This window comes from Canis lupus, chromosome 10, assembly GCF_011100685.1.
Source record: "Canis lupus familiaris isolate Mischka breed German Shepherd chromosome 10, alternate assembly UU_Cfam_GSD_1.0, whole genome shotgun sequence".
In the NCBI taxonomy this organism is placed as follows: Eukaryota; Metazoa; Chordata; class Mammalia; order Carnivora; family Canidae; genus Canis; species Canis lupus.
The window spans coordinates 9675889-9694151 of NC_049231.1; the positions used below are offsets into that span (position 1 = coordinate 9675889).

At 41.0% G+C, this 18263-nt stretch overlaps 1 protein-coding gene and 1 pseudogene across 1 annotated transcript in view; both read right to left on the bottom strand.

The window, feature by feature from the left end:
* GRIP1 (glutamate receptor interacting protein 1) overlaps positions 1-18263 on the bottom strand; it is a 660770-nt gene that overhangs the window by 520031 nt on the left and 122476 nt on the right. The window lies entirely within an intron of this gene.
* LOC106559345 lies at positions 7833-11955 on the bottom strand (annotated as a pseudogene).

An 18263-nucleotide genomic window follows, 5' to 3' on the forward strand; every position in this document is an offset into this window, starting at 1 on the left:
CTAAAAAACTTCGGGGTCTAGATTAATGCTTTTCAAACTTTTTTACTGACGTGCACGATGGAAGCATTTACCTGAGTACAGAAATAAAGTGGCCTGTGAAAAAGCATGAACATATCTTTAACATTTGACTTTTTAAACTTAAAAATGCAAGGGAAATTTGTGTTCTAGTGCATCATATTATTTACAAATAATTTTCCTCAAACCCTTAGTGAAACTGAAAGTGCAGAAAGTTGCCCAGTGTCTATCCTGTGGCTTTGGGTTGACCCTACTGACACACCACTGTGTCTCTCCAGGGGTAGATGGTGTACAGCCGTATGTACAAGCATACAGTTACTGACCATTACCCTCATGTCACAGATCAGAGAACTGAGGCCAAGACAAGTTTAATAACTTGCCCCAAGTTCTGAAGATCGTTATTGGCAGAGCTGAGAACAAAATCAAATTCATTCTAACTCTCAAGACCAGTATCCTTCCAAATGCTTCTTCCGATCGATCCCTGTATGAAAATGAGAAGAACTCAAACTACAAGTTCAGCTATAGTGCTAATCGAATTCATGAAGCTATGGGTCTTTTCCTGAACATGCCTAGCTTCAGTGCCTTTGCATTTGCTATGTCTTTCCTCTAGAAGGCTCTTTCAACTCTCTGCATGGATGGTTTCATCCCAGCATCCCTGTCTTAGCTCAAATGTCACCCCCTTTGGGAGGAGGCTTTCCCTAGCCATCCAACCTGAACTGGTTCTCCTGCCCCCGGTTAAGCTCTACCTTGCCAATCGGATTCATAGGCTATATCACAATATGAAATTATCTTACTCACATATTTCTCCCCTTGTACATCATTTGCTTTCCTCCCTCTTGAATATAAATCCCACAGAAGAACAGATCCTTTCTGTCTTGCTCATTGCTCCTACTACAGTTGGGGGATTCACACATGGAAGATGCTTGAAAGATGCTGTTTGATAGTAAATGAATACCGTGCACTCTCCCACCTCTCTACCTCTACCCAAACCGCCACATACTTGTAATGCCTTTGCTTCTTCACCTTTGCCTGCTCAAGTATTACCCATCCTAAGAATAACTCAAATCTGACAACTTTCAGGAAGCCTCCCCTTGTTCTATTTACCTGACTTGCTTATGAGGACACTGAGGACAGGGACCCTGTCTTATTCAAACATTAGTATTCCCAGATCCCAACACAGGGTGAACCTCTAAACTCAGTCCTTGCCTTCAGCCAGCTGCTCATTTGATCTTCTCATCTCGGTGCCCTTTTTCACTATATTCTAGAAGATCATTGTTCGGTTATCCTACTCCTAATTGGCTCTATTTTCCCTTATGTCAATTCTGTTCCTTACATACTCCAATGCAAATCTGAATCCTGTCATATCACTTGTGTTTTTTCCCTTGTCATTTTTTGCTCATCCAGGTTCTGTTTTCCACCTCAAAGCATTATTTCCTCTGAGCTTTATGCTCTTTCACTGAGATTCTCTGCCTCTTTGTACCCAAGGTAGGATGTCTGTTATTCAAAATAGTATGCTATTTCCTGTAACAAATCATATTCGAATGTCCTCTCTTCCTCTGATTCTTCAGCTTGAGACTTCTTTCCTTTAACCTGCACCATTATATTGTGGGCTATAAATTTAGGGGTCCCTGTGTTTTCAACCTAGAAGGAGGGCAGTTCTATCCAGATACTATACTGACCAAAGAGATAATTCAGAGAGCTCTTGGCCCTCCTCGGGGCTGTCTGCCAGGGAGCAAGTCTCATCTCAGATGTAAAGCAAAGGGAGGATTGATGTACAAGATCTAACCTGGCTCTAAGGCTCTAGGCTAATTCAGAGTAGCTCTAGTGGACCTAGGTATTGGAATCTTCTCCTAGTTCTGGAGCTCAGAAGACTAGGAAAAACCACAACCACCAGCATGCACAGGGTAAAAATTTCCTAAAATGCAATGCACCCCCCTCCAGGCCCCTCTCCATTAAGTTCTGCCTTGTTGTTTCCTGAATTCACTGCCTTCAAATGGACACTGAAAGTGGATGGACCAGAATTAAAGTGTCTTAACAGGAAATCGAACAAAAGGAAAAAGCAAGGGGTCAGGAAACCTTAAACACTGCTAAATTGAAGGACCAGAGAAAGAGGGAGAAAGAAGCAGCAGTCAGAGGGCTAAGCAGTAACTATGTCATTCCACAGAGATGACTTGAGGCAGAGGGAGCGCTGAAATAGTGCAATGGGGTAACCATCAAAATCAATGATTTCATCTAGAAAAAAGAATGAATACTGCATGATTAGGAGGCTCCTGATGTCCTTGAGATTTTCAGAAGGATAACAAAAAGCATCACTCTGGCAGGTGATTAAGCAATGAGTAGAATGATGAAGAAAGGGAAACCAGGGCTCATTGTGGAAGAAGCCTGACAGTGAAATACAGGGGAGAAATAGAGAGTAGTCATCGATTTTAATATTTTAGGAGAGATGTTAAAATCTGCAAGCACTATTTAAATCTGTATGTAAAAGTAATTGTCCTAATTTTCTTTTTTTGGAAGACTATCATGGGCTTAGAAAATAGTGAGTGTAACCAGTAAGCACATCTTTTTTTTTTTTTTTTTTTTTTTTTTTTAAGCACATCCTTTTTAAAATAAAAGGACACCAGAAGAATGAGGGGGAGAATTCCATCTCAAAAATTAGAAATCTGGGATCCCTGGGTGGCGCAGCGGTTTGGCGCCTGCCTTTGGCCCAGGGCGCAATCCTGGAGACCCAGGATCGAATCCCACATCAGGCTCCCGGTGCATGGAGCCTGCTTCTCCCTCTGCCTATGTCTCTGCCTCTCTCTCTCTCTCTGTGACTATCATAAATAAATAAAAATTAAAAAAAAAATCAAAAATTATAAATCTGAGAATATTGGATAAAATATCAGTGAAGAAGGGCTCCATGAGCTTTCTAACACTGCACCCCAAAATTTCTTCCTTAATTCTGCTAAATCACCATGGAATTGTTGGACTACTATTTTTAATATTTTGTTAAATTGTTATACAGCCCCAATATCAACTATAGGTTATATGCCAAATTCTAAAGGCTTCCTACAACTAAATAAAACAGTGAATTTGTATATAGTTTGCTAGCTAGACATTACCACACCCACTGAATAGCAAGATTACTGGAGAACAAAATATATGTATTTTTATAGGTGAAGACAAATCCTTTAATACTTCCTTTCATATCTTACCTTCTGAAAACATCAAAAAGCTATTCTTTTCAACCACAACCCAGCAAGAGTACATGAAAACACAAAGGCTCTTAGCCACAAGCAAATTTGGTAAAGGCAGTGGAACCCAAGAACTAGGAGTATTGCGTGCCTCCATTAAAATCTGCAACCCCAAAGAGAGCCTCATGAGGATTCCATCCATCCAGGAGCAACACAAGCACAAACTAGCAGACATTCACCCCATTAGTCTAACCACCTACTGGTACTTAATTGTTTTTACTTCATTAGTCATTTGAGAAAGGTACCAAATTGGAAACTCTACCACTCTAAGAATTAATTCTCGCCCCAGAAATGAATCATCAGAAAGATCCAGCAACTGCTTAAATATTTTAACTTTTAGAGAGATTCATTCAGGGGCACCTGTGTGGTTCAGGCTATTAGGCATCAACTCTTGATTTTGACTCAGGTCACGATCTCCGGGTGGTGAGATCGAGCCACATGTTAGGCTCTGCTCTGGGCATGGAGCCCACTTAAGATTCTCTGTCTCCCTCTCCCTACCACCAACTCATCTCTTTCTCCCTCTTTTTCTCCCTCAAAAAAAAAAAAAAGTAGGGGGAGGGATTCGCTCAAATAAATATTTATTGAGGACCCCTATATACCAGGCTTCGAGACTTAAGCAAATAGAATCGTTAGGTGAACATTGAATTGAATCTCTTAATCAAGTGGGCAGAAGAATAGAGATTATATACACTAAAGAAACAATATCTAAGACATTAGCTCAAAAGGCTAAAATCAGAGGGAGAGAAAGACTCATTGATTATCCATGTGGTTTAGGGGCAGTGAGCCTAGCAAGGGATGATATTATTCCTACAGGCTACAACTTTCATTTTTATCAATAATCTTTCCTCCATGTGGCATCCTTTAGCCTTTAGTCTAATCTTCCTTCTGGATTTTGAGAAGTATCCAGAAGTATCCATGTTGGCTGAGCGTAAGTTTCCAGAACAAATTTACTTTTGATGATCTGACCTAACCTTTTTTTTTAAGTAGTCAATACAAGGTACCACTTCTCCAATTTAAAGGCATGACCAAGATAGTAGCTCTTCCCAGAGGAGCTGCACAAGGGTTCAGGATCATCAACATGTTAATTCTCCAGAGAAATCTACAATAAAAGATGAGATCACCGTATGTAATTAAACTAAAAATAAATTCTGTCTTATGTTATATGGAAATGACTGCTGACATTTTCCCCAAACATAACTCTAGTCTTAGGATAGCTTAGCTCAGCTTAGCATTTTGTTGGTTTTAAAATTCACTTATCATATTAAACACATCGTATCTGTTATTTACTTCTTCCCCTATGCACTTTCACCAGGGTACTCATCTTAGTTTCCACATGTTTGGTTCATTCAACAGAAATGAACTGAGGCCCTACTAGGTACAAGCCACCGTTATAGGCTCTGAAGACACCATATTGAAACGAAATGAAGAAAGTGACATCTCTGACCGCTTGGATCTCATGTTTCAACAAATGGATATACCAATGTTCCACCTACAAATATAGTGTGGCAATGTTTATTCATCAAAGTGAAATCTGCCCCCCTTCCGAAATCTTAGAACTATTTGAACAGTATCAGGGATCCAAACATGTCACTAAGCAACTTCTATTCTGCACAGTATTAAACTACAGCCCAGACCTAAATCTTACCAGATTCATATAATATTCCTTGAGCTTTTTTTCTCCTTACAGCAGTTTGCTCCCTTGCAGACCTTGTTACCTTTCACAGATGTCTTCTTTTTCCATTCCTAACCCCACCACCATTCCCCCAGCAGCGCCACTCCTTGTCCCAAAGTGAACTAACATGGCCCCTGTTGGGTTTGCCTTCTCCCGTAAGAGCACCCTGCTCTGAATGGTGCTTTCTTGTCCTTGAGCTCATCTTCTAAAAGATCTCCAAGATCTACTTACTGTGGCATACAAGGTGATCACTTCTCATCTTTCCAGGTCACTTCTCAACAAGGTACCTTCTATTTCACAGAATTGCTTTTGTTTCCCCATTGCAGCTCCATCTCACCTCCAGGTCTTGGCTCATGCTTAACACACGACCTCGCATCGGCCACACTCCACCAGGCAAAGCACTTATTCATCCTTTCATACTTAGTTCAGGCACTACCTCCTCCAAGAAACTTTCTCTGACCTTTGTATCTCTCCTCCCTGGGGGCCCTTCAGTTCTCTTCTTCTGTGCTCGCACAATACAGGAGAAAAAAAACCCCAGTAATTCAACCTACAGTGCACTGTAATCATCTCACAGGAGACCTGAAAGGGGCAACAGAGTCCTGGTCATGTCTGGGGACCAGTGTCTCACACACTGCCTTGCACACGGCAGACACCAAAAGGCATGTTCCCTGAATACATGCTTGAACATATTTAAAAAACATACTTCGACAGACTTTTAGAGTAAAAATAGCAAATGACAAGTTACCAAGTATCCCCTCCACCAAAGAGTATTTCTCCACTCGATCTAATGTTTGTCTTCTTCTTTTTATAATTTGTAATAGAGTTTTATGGGCAGCATAGAAGAAAGGGAAGGACATTTTCGTAGCTTTCAGTGAGTGAAGTTTATAATGTTTTTCTTCTTTTGCAACACAAGCTGCCTATGTACGTAGCTTTTTGTTCTAACTAGATATGAAACACAAGCGAATGCTTGTTTAAACTTGAAAAATCCTACAGGGATCATGGAAGTTGATAGAGGAAACACAGTAAGCAACTGAACAAATATTTGTTATGAGATTTACCCTCTGCCCAGGAGACACCAGAAAGAACTTCATTAGCAAAGATCTTCCTTCTCCTATGAGGTAATGAAAAGGGAATTGTCAGAGCCCTCAAGCAGGAGTGGGTGACATCAACTTTATCCTGAGCAATTTAAATCCATCTCCAATGCCCTGTCCTCCAGAAGAGACCCAGAGGAAAGAGATGAGCTCACGCGTGCTCATTTACCAGGACTTTATGCCCCTCTAACTCAAAGATGAACTTCAGCTCTGATTGTGGCTATGCCCCTCTGAGTCAGGAGGTTTCTGGCCTCAGCTGCTTCCTTCTTATCTCTGGGTCGGCTGTATTGTAGGAAGATTCATATGTCAAATTATTTTTGAATTGCTGTCTGTTGTATAATAAAGAATGTGTCTGGTCTCTGTCCCAGGTTCCTGGGACTGAGTTTCTAAATTTGGAATGGAGAGGCAGGAATGTCCTTGTTATTCACAGTAGGTCCTCTGACCACACCAGGGTTTATGTTAATGAAGCGGCTCCAGGGGGCCCTGGGACAGCTACAGGAGGCGGGCAGCCAGTGTAGAAAGGCCAACGGTGGGACGAGAGGGTTGGGACCTCGAGCCAAGGCTCTGATGAGCTTCCTGGTAGGTGATCACATTGATGTGTCTGGAAGGCAATGTGTCCTGATTCCAAAGCAAGAGCACGTGAAAATTCTGTGTCCAAGATCCTTCCAGACCGTGCCCTATATGTCTTTTCATTTGGCCAGTTCTGATTTGTCTCCTTTATAATAAAAATGTAACTATAGGTGTCATGCTTTCCTGTTTTCTGTGAGTTGTTCTAGTGAATTATCAAACCTGAGGCGGTTGAAGATATCCTGAATTTATAGCCAGTTAGTCAGAAGTGCCAGTGGCCTGAGGCCCCCCAAGTTTGCAGCTGGCATCTGAAGTGAGGGCAGCCTTGAGGACTTTTGTCCTTAACCCGTGGAATCTCCTCAGGATGGTTAGCATCGCAACTGCACTACAGTATCACGCTCTCCTGCTATGGCAGCCACATGATCACCATCTTTATTCCACATGAATACAAAGTGCCAGGCCTCGTGTCAGAGGACCTGGGTCCAGAGTCAAACCTGGCATTGTATAGCCCTGTGATCTTGAACAAGCCACATAACTGCTCTGAGTATCAATGTTCCCATCAGGGAGAGGTGCTGGACTCAGGGGCTTCTCCATTTCTCAGCTTCACACTGCTCCCAGGAGGCCTCAGTCTGGAGAAGCCAATGAGCACTTTTTCCTCTGAATCATTTTCATCTGTAGACTTCTTTTATGAGCAATGGTTTACAAGTGGGTTTAAGGTCTTTGCCCTTGCTGTTCCCTCTACCTGGAACACCCTACTCTCAGAGATCTGCATGCCTTACCGCTAACTTTCTCCAAGGCTTCCCCGCCCAAATGTCGTGGTTCTCTTAATCCTCACTGGCCAGGTGACCTATAATCTAAAACCCATCCGTGACACTTGGTCACTCCCTTCTCTGCTTTATCTTACTCCATGACATTCATCATGAACTAATATACTATATATGACAATGGCTTTTTTCCCTTCAAATCACTATATCATTTGTTGTATCTTTAAAATATCACAAATAGGGATCCCTGGGTGGCTCAGCGGCTGAGCATCTGTCTTGGGCTCAGGCTGTGATCCTGGGGTCCGAGGATCAAGTCCCACATCGGACTCCCTGCATGGAGCCTGCTTCTCCCTCTGCCTCTCTCTCTCTCACTCTCTCTCTCATAAATAAATAAATAAATAAATAAATAAATAAATAATCACAAATAAATCTGAAAAATCATCTAGCATATTGCTATTTCTGTATCAACTGTAACTAGACAACTTAGACCTTACTCATTAGCCTGAACTGTTCCTTTTTCAGAAACATAGACACCATCCCCAAATTTTCTGATATCCTTGTTTTTAACTGTTGTGACTTGCTGAATCAACGTAGCTGAGTTCAATACATTTCATTCAAGAATTAACTTAAACTCTTGGCTTGAGATACTGAACAAGCAACATCTGGCCTCATCCACACCCTGCAAATGTATTTTTCACCCAAGAAATTTCAGATTTCAACAAGAGAACCAATCTCCTGAGTAACACCGTGGATGAGGCACACACAGACATTCATTGTGTAACAGATGCCCAGTGTAACGCCCTTGACCATGGTCTATACAGGACTACAGAGAGCGCAAAGAGTAGCCAGCTCTCTTCTGTTTCCCACCATTTGTCACCTCGGAGGTTCTTCTTTTTCTTTGCAAGGAGACTGAGTTCTACATTGATGTGATTGAAGTCTCTTCACAGGGTTCCTCTAGGGCCCTTCACAGTAATGGTCTGTCCCTTCAGCGTGATGTCGACATTTTCGGGAATGTTGATAGTCTGATTGCTGAGGATGGTCTTTATTTTTGCAGTAGATGTGGCAGAGAGAAGACAAAGGCTTCTTTCTCATCTATTTTTTCAGGAGAATGGAAGCTCCATGAGGGCAAGGACCTTTGCTGTTTGTCCACAGCTTTACATTCAACATCTAGAAAAGTGCATAACCAATAGCTCACAAATGAATATTAATAAATATTTCACAAATGAATCAAGGATTAGCTTTTTTGAGGTCAGGTAGGCACAGCAGCTTAATTAAGTAATCCACTTGCTCATATCTGAAATAAATGTAAAAGTTACTCCCCCACAGTTGAGAATGACTAGGAGCAAAGGTATGGTATAGGTAGTAACAGAACGCTAGGAACTGTGGTCAGAGAGAGGAGCTTTGGAGGTTAAGAGATCTGAGGGATGATAAGGATCAAAGAATGGAGACGATGATGACAGGTCAAGTGGAAATGACATAAGACACAGAGAGAAAGAGAGAGAGAGAAAGATCACAGATACTAGAATCTACAAAGATGACAACACGGAAAGGAATGGGGATACTGTAAAACAACTGATGCCTCAGTAACTCTGAAAAGTGAGAAATTATCTTCTTGGTCCCAGAAAAGTTTATGGAAAATGGGTGGTATAAGAGAGAGGCTCTGAAATATTGAGAAATTTCATGGGAACAAGAGTTTAAACTGCCCAAAATGTAGCCACTAGACACGAGAGGCTAGTAAACACTTGAAATGTGGCTAGTCTGAACTGAGGCGTGTGTGTTGTAAAAGTGTTGAATGAATGCCACACTTGAAAGACTTATTGTGAATAAGAAAAGTAACACATATCATTAGAAATGTTTATGTTGGGGGTGCCTGGGTGGCTCAGTCCATTAAGCATCAAACTCTTGATTCCAGCTCAAGTTGTAATCTCGGTGTCCTGGGATCAAGTCTCATATCAGGCTCTGGGCCAGGCCTGGAGCCTGCTTGGGATTCTCTCTCTCCCTCTCCCCCTGCCCTCCCCCAACAACTCATGCCCTCTCTCTCTCTCTGAAGGGGAAGAAGTGTTTATATTAGCTACATGTTAAAATAATTTTTGGATATATTAGACTAAATAAAATGTATAATTAAAATTAACTTCGCCTATTTCTTTTCACTCTTTTTTTAATGCGGCTAATAGAACATTTAAAATTACATATGAAGGCTAGTATATTTCTATTAGTAGCATCAGTCTAGAAATGTCCACGGGTGCATGAAGAATTCTGTAGGTTTGATATCAGCCTCTCTGGATATGGAGAAATGAAAGAAGGCACGACCCTCATTGGAGAAGTTTTCTAAAGAAGTGGTGTCTTCAAAGGAAGGCAAAGTTTTAATCTCAGGGAGGAAATAAAGATTGATTGATTGATTGGTTGATTTTAGAGAGAGAGGGAGAGAGAGAGACCAAACTGGGGGAGGGAAGAGAGAGAATCCACAAGCAAACTCAAGAGCTGAGTTCAGAGCCCAATACAGGGCTAGATCCCAGGACCCCGAGATCATGACCTGAGCCAAAACCAAGAGTTGGCCACTCAACTGACTGAGCCACCCAGGCACCCCATCTCAGGGAGAATATAAAATGATTATTTGAAAGAAAGGACATGCTAAAGGTGTTAGCTGACACTATGGCCATAATCATATTGCAATATATAAATGTATCAAATTGGGATCCCTGGGTGGCGCAGCGGTTTAGCGCCTGCCTTTGACCCAGGGCGCGATCCTGGAGACCCGGGATCGAATCCCACGTCGGGCTCCCGGTGCATGGAGCCTGCTTCTCCCTCTGCCTATGTCTCTGTCTCTCTCTCTCACTGTGTGCCTATCATAAAAAAAAAAAAAAAAAAAAAAAAAAAAAAAAAAAAAAAAAAAAATAAAAATAAATGTATCAAATCAACATGTGGTTCACCTTAAACTTGCACAGTATTATATGTCAATTATAGCTCCATTTAAAAAAAAAAAGAAGAAAAAAAAAGTACAATTTATGTATCAGCGGCAGACTGGCATGTGTAAATCACAGGAGAGGTAGAGACTCTGAAGTTCAACTACTCCGTGCTGGTTCCAAAGCCAAGAGCACTTCCTTTAGTCAAGACCAACTTTCCTTTGGGAGATGGGTTGGATGAATAAGTCATCCAATAATAATGCAGTCAACAATCAACAAACACTTATTAAGGACTTAATACATCCTGGGCTCTAGGGATCTAAAAAATGAATAAGCCCCTGGCTTCAAATTGTTCTCAGGCCAGTAGGAGAGACAGGAATATGAAAATCGATAAATTCCAATATATTTCCTGGCAAATACAGTAATTGAGTATAAACTAGGCCTTGAGGTCAGAGCCAAGAATGAGATGTACACAGTTTAAGTCCTGTGTGCCATTTCAACTAGGGCACACAATGTAGAAATAGCCCATCAGCACAATTTTAACTCTAGCGACAAAAGGGTCATGTCTTCTTTTACCTAAAAACATTAAAGCTTTTGTCTGGGGAAAAAAATAAGACTTTTGCAGATATAAAGGGAAAATAACTGATAGTTTACAAGTTTACAAATGTACTTCACACTCTCTCACTTAAAATGTAACTATACTTTATGCAGAAATTTTAAAAATACCAGGGCACTGGGGAGCTCGGTTGGGTGTCTGCCTTCAACTCAGGTCATGATCTTGGGGTCCTGGGATCGAGCCCCATGTCTGGCTCGCTGTTCAGTGGAGAGTCTCTTATCCCTCTCCTTTTGCCCCTCCCCCTGCTTGTGCTCTCTCTCTCTCTCTGTGAAATAAAATCTTAAAAAAACACTTTAAAATAAACTTTATATATATAAAAAATATATAAAATATATTCTGCAATATTATTTTCAGATGTCTTTATATAGAACAAAATGTGCATGTAACGGCTACCTGCTTCCACTGTCTTAGGATGTCAGATGCTTACAGAGGAGAGTAATATTTCTTTCATTTTCCTGTTTTCCCTCAAAGATTATAATACAGTTTGTTTGGTATAGTCAGTTTCCAAAGGTATAAGAAACAGCAAAATCTCCTTAAAAATCTCCCTTTTTTAGAAAAAAATCAGCATGTGTATACCATTTTTGGCTCTCATTTTTTTCAAAGGCACCACAGTAAAGGTGAAGATAACTGTGGGTAACAACCAGAGTGTGTGTGTGTGTGTGTGTGTGTGTGGTATGTGTGTGTATTGGGGAGGGGTGTTGCACATTCATATTTGGGGCAAGAACTGATCATCTCTGGAGCTCATCCTGGTTAGGACAGACTTGTGGCAGAAACAGAGGCACTGGGCAGTAGAATCAGAGAAAACTTGGGATCCCTGGGTGGCTCAGTGGTTTAGCACCTGCAATCTGCCCAGGGCATGATCCTGGAGTCCCAGGATCGAGTCCCATGTCGGACTCCTTGCAAGAAGCCTGCTTCTCCCTCTGCCTGTGTCTCTGCCTCTCTTTCTCTCTCTGTGTCTCTCATGAATAAATGAATAAAATCTTAAAAAAAGAAAGAAAGAAAGAAAGAAAGAAAGAAAGAAAGAAAGAAAGAAAGAAAGAAAGAAAGAAAGAAAGAAAGAATCAGAGAAATCTAGATCCAAATCTCACCTCCATGGCTTATTGAATTTAGAATCTTTGGAATGTTAATCAACATCCTAGAACTTCAATTTCATGGAGGCAGTGTGCTACACACTCGTCAATTCTGTGAAAATAATATAAACATTCTGGCACACAATAGGTGCACAATCAGTGTTTGTTCTCCATTTCTTCACTTTCCCTCCTGGTTGTGGCCAAGTATCCCCAAAAGGACAAAATTACATCAATTGGCATAGTGGGCACTATTGTCCTAAAGATGTCAGTGCAACCTGTGAAGGCAGTCAACCACGTCCTGTGTATTAAAATGGAAGAACATGTTTCCAGAATAAAAATGTCATTAATTTCTGTTAAAAATTAACTGCTTCTAGCAAAATTAATCCAAGCTAATTGAATAGTCCTTGAGAAGCAGGCAAATCATCCTGGCCATCACAGACTATTGATTCAGTTTCTACAAAGCTAAAAAGCAAATTATAGAGAGTTGTGATGAGAATCTTCTCCTTATCAACATGAATAAAGGCTCATAAACATCACCCTGTAAATTCCAACCATCTAAAATTCAACAGAAGGAATAATGTCTTAAAATAACCCTTAAAAGGGTGTGTTTTTATCAGAAAAATTGCTTGCCTTAAATATTCCGTAGAAATAAATATAAATTTACTTTTATTTAGTAAAACTTTCCATATATGATATCAGAGTCTCCTTTTTCATTTGAATAAATACAATCCCCACCCCCCAAAAAAATGTTTCTTTTTTTTTAAGATTTTATTTATTTATTCATGAGAGACACAAAGAGGAGAGAGAGAGAGAGAGTGACAGGCAGAGGGAGAAACTGGCTCCATGCAGGGAGGCTGATGTGGGACTTAATCCCGGGACCCCAGGATCATGCCCTAGGCCACCCGGGCCGCCCCAAAAAAAAGTTTCTAAGGAAAACAATAATGTATTGGCTTAAAGCACAATGCTGAGTCCAGTCTTCAGTGAAGAGGCCACTTAATTAATGTGCAGTAAAAGCAATCGCACCTTAACAACATGCTAAGACAAGATGGTACATGAATTCATAGGATTTTTTAAAATAATCCACTCAGGATAGGTAGAGCCAACTTTGTGAATGAGGAGACCCTGAGAGGGCGACTTGCCCAAAGTCACACTTCCTAAGTGGACTAGAAAGCACACCAGCTGATTCATCGGCCCCCACCTTTAAAATCTTAGCATTTGAACCCCCCACGGAGGTTATTTGGTCTCAGTCTCTCAGGTGACACAGGAATCCCATCAATAACATTCTTGACACGTGGTTATTTGGTCTCTGGTTAACAGTTCCAATGACTCACTCATTTTATAAGGTCACCATTGTCATTTCTGAAATGTCTTCTTTACAATGAATCTAAATCTTCTCCCCAGTTATTTTTATCCCTGGGTCCTGAGCCACACAGCACATGACTAATTCTTACTCCGTAAGACAGCTGGTCCCCCCAGTGCTCTTTGGATTTCCAGGCTAAACATCCCTTCTACTCATATGGTTTTATCATGAGGTGTTGCTATGGGCATCATCGAGGTACCATATCTGAGAACCCTTGCTCATTTCTATCTTCCCATCTCTTCCCACCTTTTGATTTTCATTTTATACCACCCCGAGGTGTTTAAAACAGAATCAAAAATAGGCTGATCAATAAAAGGACGTAAAATTAAGTGAAAACCAGTCGCAAAACCATGACCTTCTTCAATTAATGATCTTCCTGAAATAATCTGGCACTCTTCAGTAAGAGAATTTATCTAGAGAATCTAGATCTGTAACAATCAACAGAATTATCAAATCTCTTCACCCTTTACAACCATGACCTTCCTCAATTAATGATCTTCCCGAAATAATCTGGCACTCTTCAGTAAGAGAAGTTATCTAGAGAATCTAGATCTGTAACGATCAACAGAATTATCAAATCTCTTCACCCTTTACATTCAAAGACAGAATTCATCCAACCACTTATACAAGTATTTAATGAGCACCAACTACACACCATGCCCTATACTAGGCTCTATGGCAAATCCCACCAACAGAAGAATCAGTAAGACAGACTTTCTACACTGAAAAGGGGTATAATATTATTATTGAATAACTTTCACTGAGCCTTTACTGTGTGTCAAGCACAGTTCTACATGCTTTCATGGATTTTTCACTTAGTCCTCACAAGGACCATAGGTAGGTGTTATTGCAATCATTACCTTTTGTGTGTGTTTTGTTTTGTTTTGTTTTCAATCATTATCTTTTGATGAAAAAACCAAGTCCCAGAGATCTTGGGGAATTTACCCAGGTCTCCAAGCCAGTAGTACTGCCACCAGAGCTTCAGGCAAGAATTTCAAAGTAAGTAGTTTCCTCCTTTTCCCAGGCTTCTCTTTTTATTTTTCCTTTCAGCTTCTCTATTATTTCCTGGCCACTCCAAAGTCTTTGCTAATGCTAAGTAATGTGAGGTTTTCTTCAGTCACAAATTTATATTAGTTTGTAGATAACTACCAGGCATAACACTACTACTTTAGCTCTTCCTGCTTTTTTTTTTTTTTTTTTGACTCAAGTCTTCTCCCCTGTACACAAAATGACCAAGGTCAGCAGAAGGGCATTCCAACTTTGACTTGACACTTGACCTGAACAGTGAGGTATGTTTTAAATAGTCTGGGGAAGAGGGGATATATTATTGCAGAGTATCTGTCACTAACCATGCCTGACATCCTTCATTTGATGCAATCCCTGGTAAGAAAGGCAGATCAGAATAAGCAGGGTGTGCTGTGACACCGAAGACTTCTTTTACAGATGGTGCTTCGTGAGCGTGTGGGTTGGTAAAGAGGGGCACAAATGTGAAACTTCAAAGATTCCTCTGTTGATAATTTTGTCCTATAATCTTACCCAGAAATTTTCCATCTTCCTTGTTGCCACATCTAAAATGAACTAATCCTGGATTTCCCTGGTTAATGCCCCATCTGAAGGCCAATTAAGGGTTGAGTTGGAGAAGGGAAGGGCAGAGTAGAGAAGGCACAGCATACCCAAAGGCCCCAAGATGGGTAGAGAGGTTCTGGGGATTCCAGGAACAAGCACTAGGTTGGGAAGGAAAGAGGGAACATGGTCAAGAAACAACTGTCTGATGAGAGGATCTTTGAGTGACACGAGGAACCACAGTATATGTAAAAACATAACTGATATTCATAAATTAATTTCCTCTATGAAGTGTTATATAGGCATTGGAGACATCTTTATTACAAAGATAGCATCACAAACATTTGGGGTTTAATGTTATCTATATCCCTTTTCTGTGAAATTGCCTTAGTTCATGACAGATGCAAAAGGAAAGCAGCATGCAGGTCCCTGACGTTTTAAAAGGGAAGCAGCATTGCGGTAAGTACATTTATAGATCATTCTGTCGGTGAATTTTCATTTGATAGATATCATAATCATCTTTTTTAATTTGGGGGTCATAATCCATTTACAAGGTGTTCTGCTTCGTGTGTTTTGTTTTTTTCATTAAAAAGGATCTTCACTGATCCCTAAAAATGACACAGAACTAAAAACCTACTGAAACTGTGGGAGAACCTAAATCAATATATATTCTTAAAGTTTCCTTTGTAATCATTTAAGGCAGGCAGCTGGGTCCTCTCTAACACCCTCATAGGTTAAGTATTTATTAGGGTTCACTTTGACCCAGGTAATCTGAAAGAAAAAACTAGTAGTGTTGAAATCTATCATCTTCAATCTTTCTCTAATACCCTGAGATGATTAATAATCCCAATCCCCAGGCTTTCAAGGGTTACTGTGATGTTACCATGGATTCTCCTACTTGGAGCTTCAGTGCCAGAGGTGATCAGATGCTTTTCTCCACAGCAGACAGAAAGGATGTAGAGAAGCTGTGGTGCTGGGGAAGAGCACTCCCTTCCCTAGCTCAGGCAACTCATTTACCCCTCAGGCTTTTGATCTGTTAAAGAGGTTAGACTCTATAATCTCAAAAGCCCTCAAATGCTATGCTTCTATGAATTGTGAAAGACTTGGTTTTCTTCTTTATACAGTTTTAGCATGACAGAGAGCCTGACCCTGAGGCTACTATAAAAAGTCTATCTTTCCCCTGTAAAAGGCTATGTCCTTTTAAGTAAATGTGATATATAGCTGGAAATTGGCATCGATAAAGTACTGATACATTTTAGTGAGAACACTGTACATTTTCAGTGGGGCACTCTGCTGCACAGAGGCCACTGCATCTACTCTAGGCATTGAAGAGGAAGGAGGGGGGGCACTTCTGCAAGGCAGCGTCAGTTACAGAACGCCAAGATGGGCAAGAAAGTCCCATGAACTGATGAGCTGATGGGGGGAGGAGGGATAGATGACCAGAGAGTGACTCAGAGGGTCAGAAGGGTTAAGGTAACTGGTTTCTCCTGGACTTCAGGGCCCCAGATGTCACTCAGAAGGCTGCCATTGAGACGTTAGAAATGGAGCCCAAATGTCATCTTCAACCATGATACCTTTTAAAATCCCAAAATGTTTGGCTCAAACATCAGATTAATGAGTTAATTAACCGATTGTTTCTGAGCATTCTAAGAAATAATCCTCTATTCTCCTCCATATGTCAGCAAGTTTTGGAGACTTATGTGATTGATTTTCTACTTCAGCTGAATTCTCATCCACTGCTTGAGATCCTGTGCCATTTCTTTTCCCCAACTACTCCAGAGACTCAGAAATGGAAGTCCCTGGGGTCCAAGCCTTCTTTTTTTTTTTTTTTTTTACTTTTATTTATTTATTCATGAGAGAGAGAGAGAGACACACACACACACAGAGACACAGGCAGAGGGAGAAGCACGCTCCATGCAGGGAGCCCGAGGTGGGACTCGATCCCGGGTCTCCAGGATCACTCCCTGGGCTGAAGGCAGGCGCCAAACCGCTGAGCCACCCGGGCTGACCAGATCCGAACCTTCTTCCTGCTATGGAATTATTTAGAATTCTTGTACTTAGCAGAACATTTAGAGAAAGATGGTGGGTCAGGGGGAGATGTTACTGCATAGAACTGCCCAGTCAACAACTTAACCTTTTCCTAAAAAAACTTTTGTACTCTCTTCCCCACAAGAATTTCATGGGGCCATTCTATCTAGGTGCCTCACTTTTGCTTGCTCCTCTCTTCTCTGCTTCCCACAATGTCCAAGAAAATTCTATATAATCCCCTTTTATTATTTAGAGCAATTCAATCCTCTCCGCTCCTATCTTATAAATTTAATTGCAGGCCTACCTTTGAAGAATCCAAACCAGAAGAGAGCCTGAGATTACAATCCTTCCATAAAAATGATTGGCAGTTTATAGGTAGTAGTTATGGTTTTAAATAATGACACTTTCCACTACAAATATATATTCAAATACGTGCTCTAAACGATGGACATCAATTCTAAACAAGAGTCAAAGTATAGTATCATGACTTCTGAAATTGGTATCAAGAGTATATTTTTTCTTCTATACTTTAATACAGTTCTTCTCAAATTTTGGCATTCATCAGAATCAACTGGAGGGCTTGGTAAACCACAGATTGCTGGGCCCCATCTCCAAGGTCTTAGGTTTCAGTAGGTTTAGAAATTTGCACTTCAGCCATGTTCCAGGAGTGACTAATACTCTGTCCTTTTAGGAACCACTGGTTTAACAGTTTTCTCCCATCCACCTGAGGAGGGCAGGAAGAGCGATAGGGTGCTTTTACCAACATAATGGCTGGAGCTTGCTGTGAAGGTGTGGGTAGCGAATACTTTCACCTGTCCCCTTTCAGCCCACATATGGTGATGAATCATCCTGTTCCCACGGATTCTATTTCCTGTGAGATCTACTGTGCGAGGGCTGGTGTGGTCTGCATATTAATCATCCCTCCCAGACCCCTGTCATCGCAGTAGTGGGAAGGATACGCTCGGGCCTTACATTATAAATGTGGAAGTGTTTAAAAGATGATGCTCATTTTCCATCACCATAGCTTCCCCTTAATCACCATGATTGTTGCTGATTACTCCTGAATGCTGGCGGAGGAGAATATGTAAAGAGTGAGAAGTTTAAAGGAGATGAAAACAGTTGACGCCGTTCACGATGCTTCATGTTTAGCTTTTAGACGTGGCAATGATTTCCGCACTCTTCTGAGCAGGTGACAGATGGGTGACTTCTGGCATAGAAAGGACTGAGCTCTGATTTGGTGGCTGCTCCGTGACATCATTGACAAAGCATTGCAAATGAGCACAGTAACCACAATTTTAGCCATTGTTCAGCATCAACTATTCAACGTCTTTTCAGCAAAGAGATTTCTCCTGAGATAGGCTATTTCTGTAGGATTCCTTAA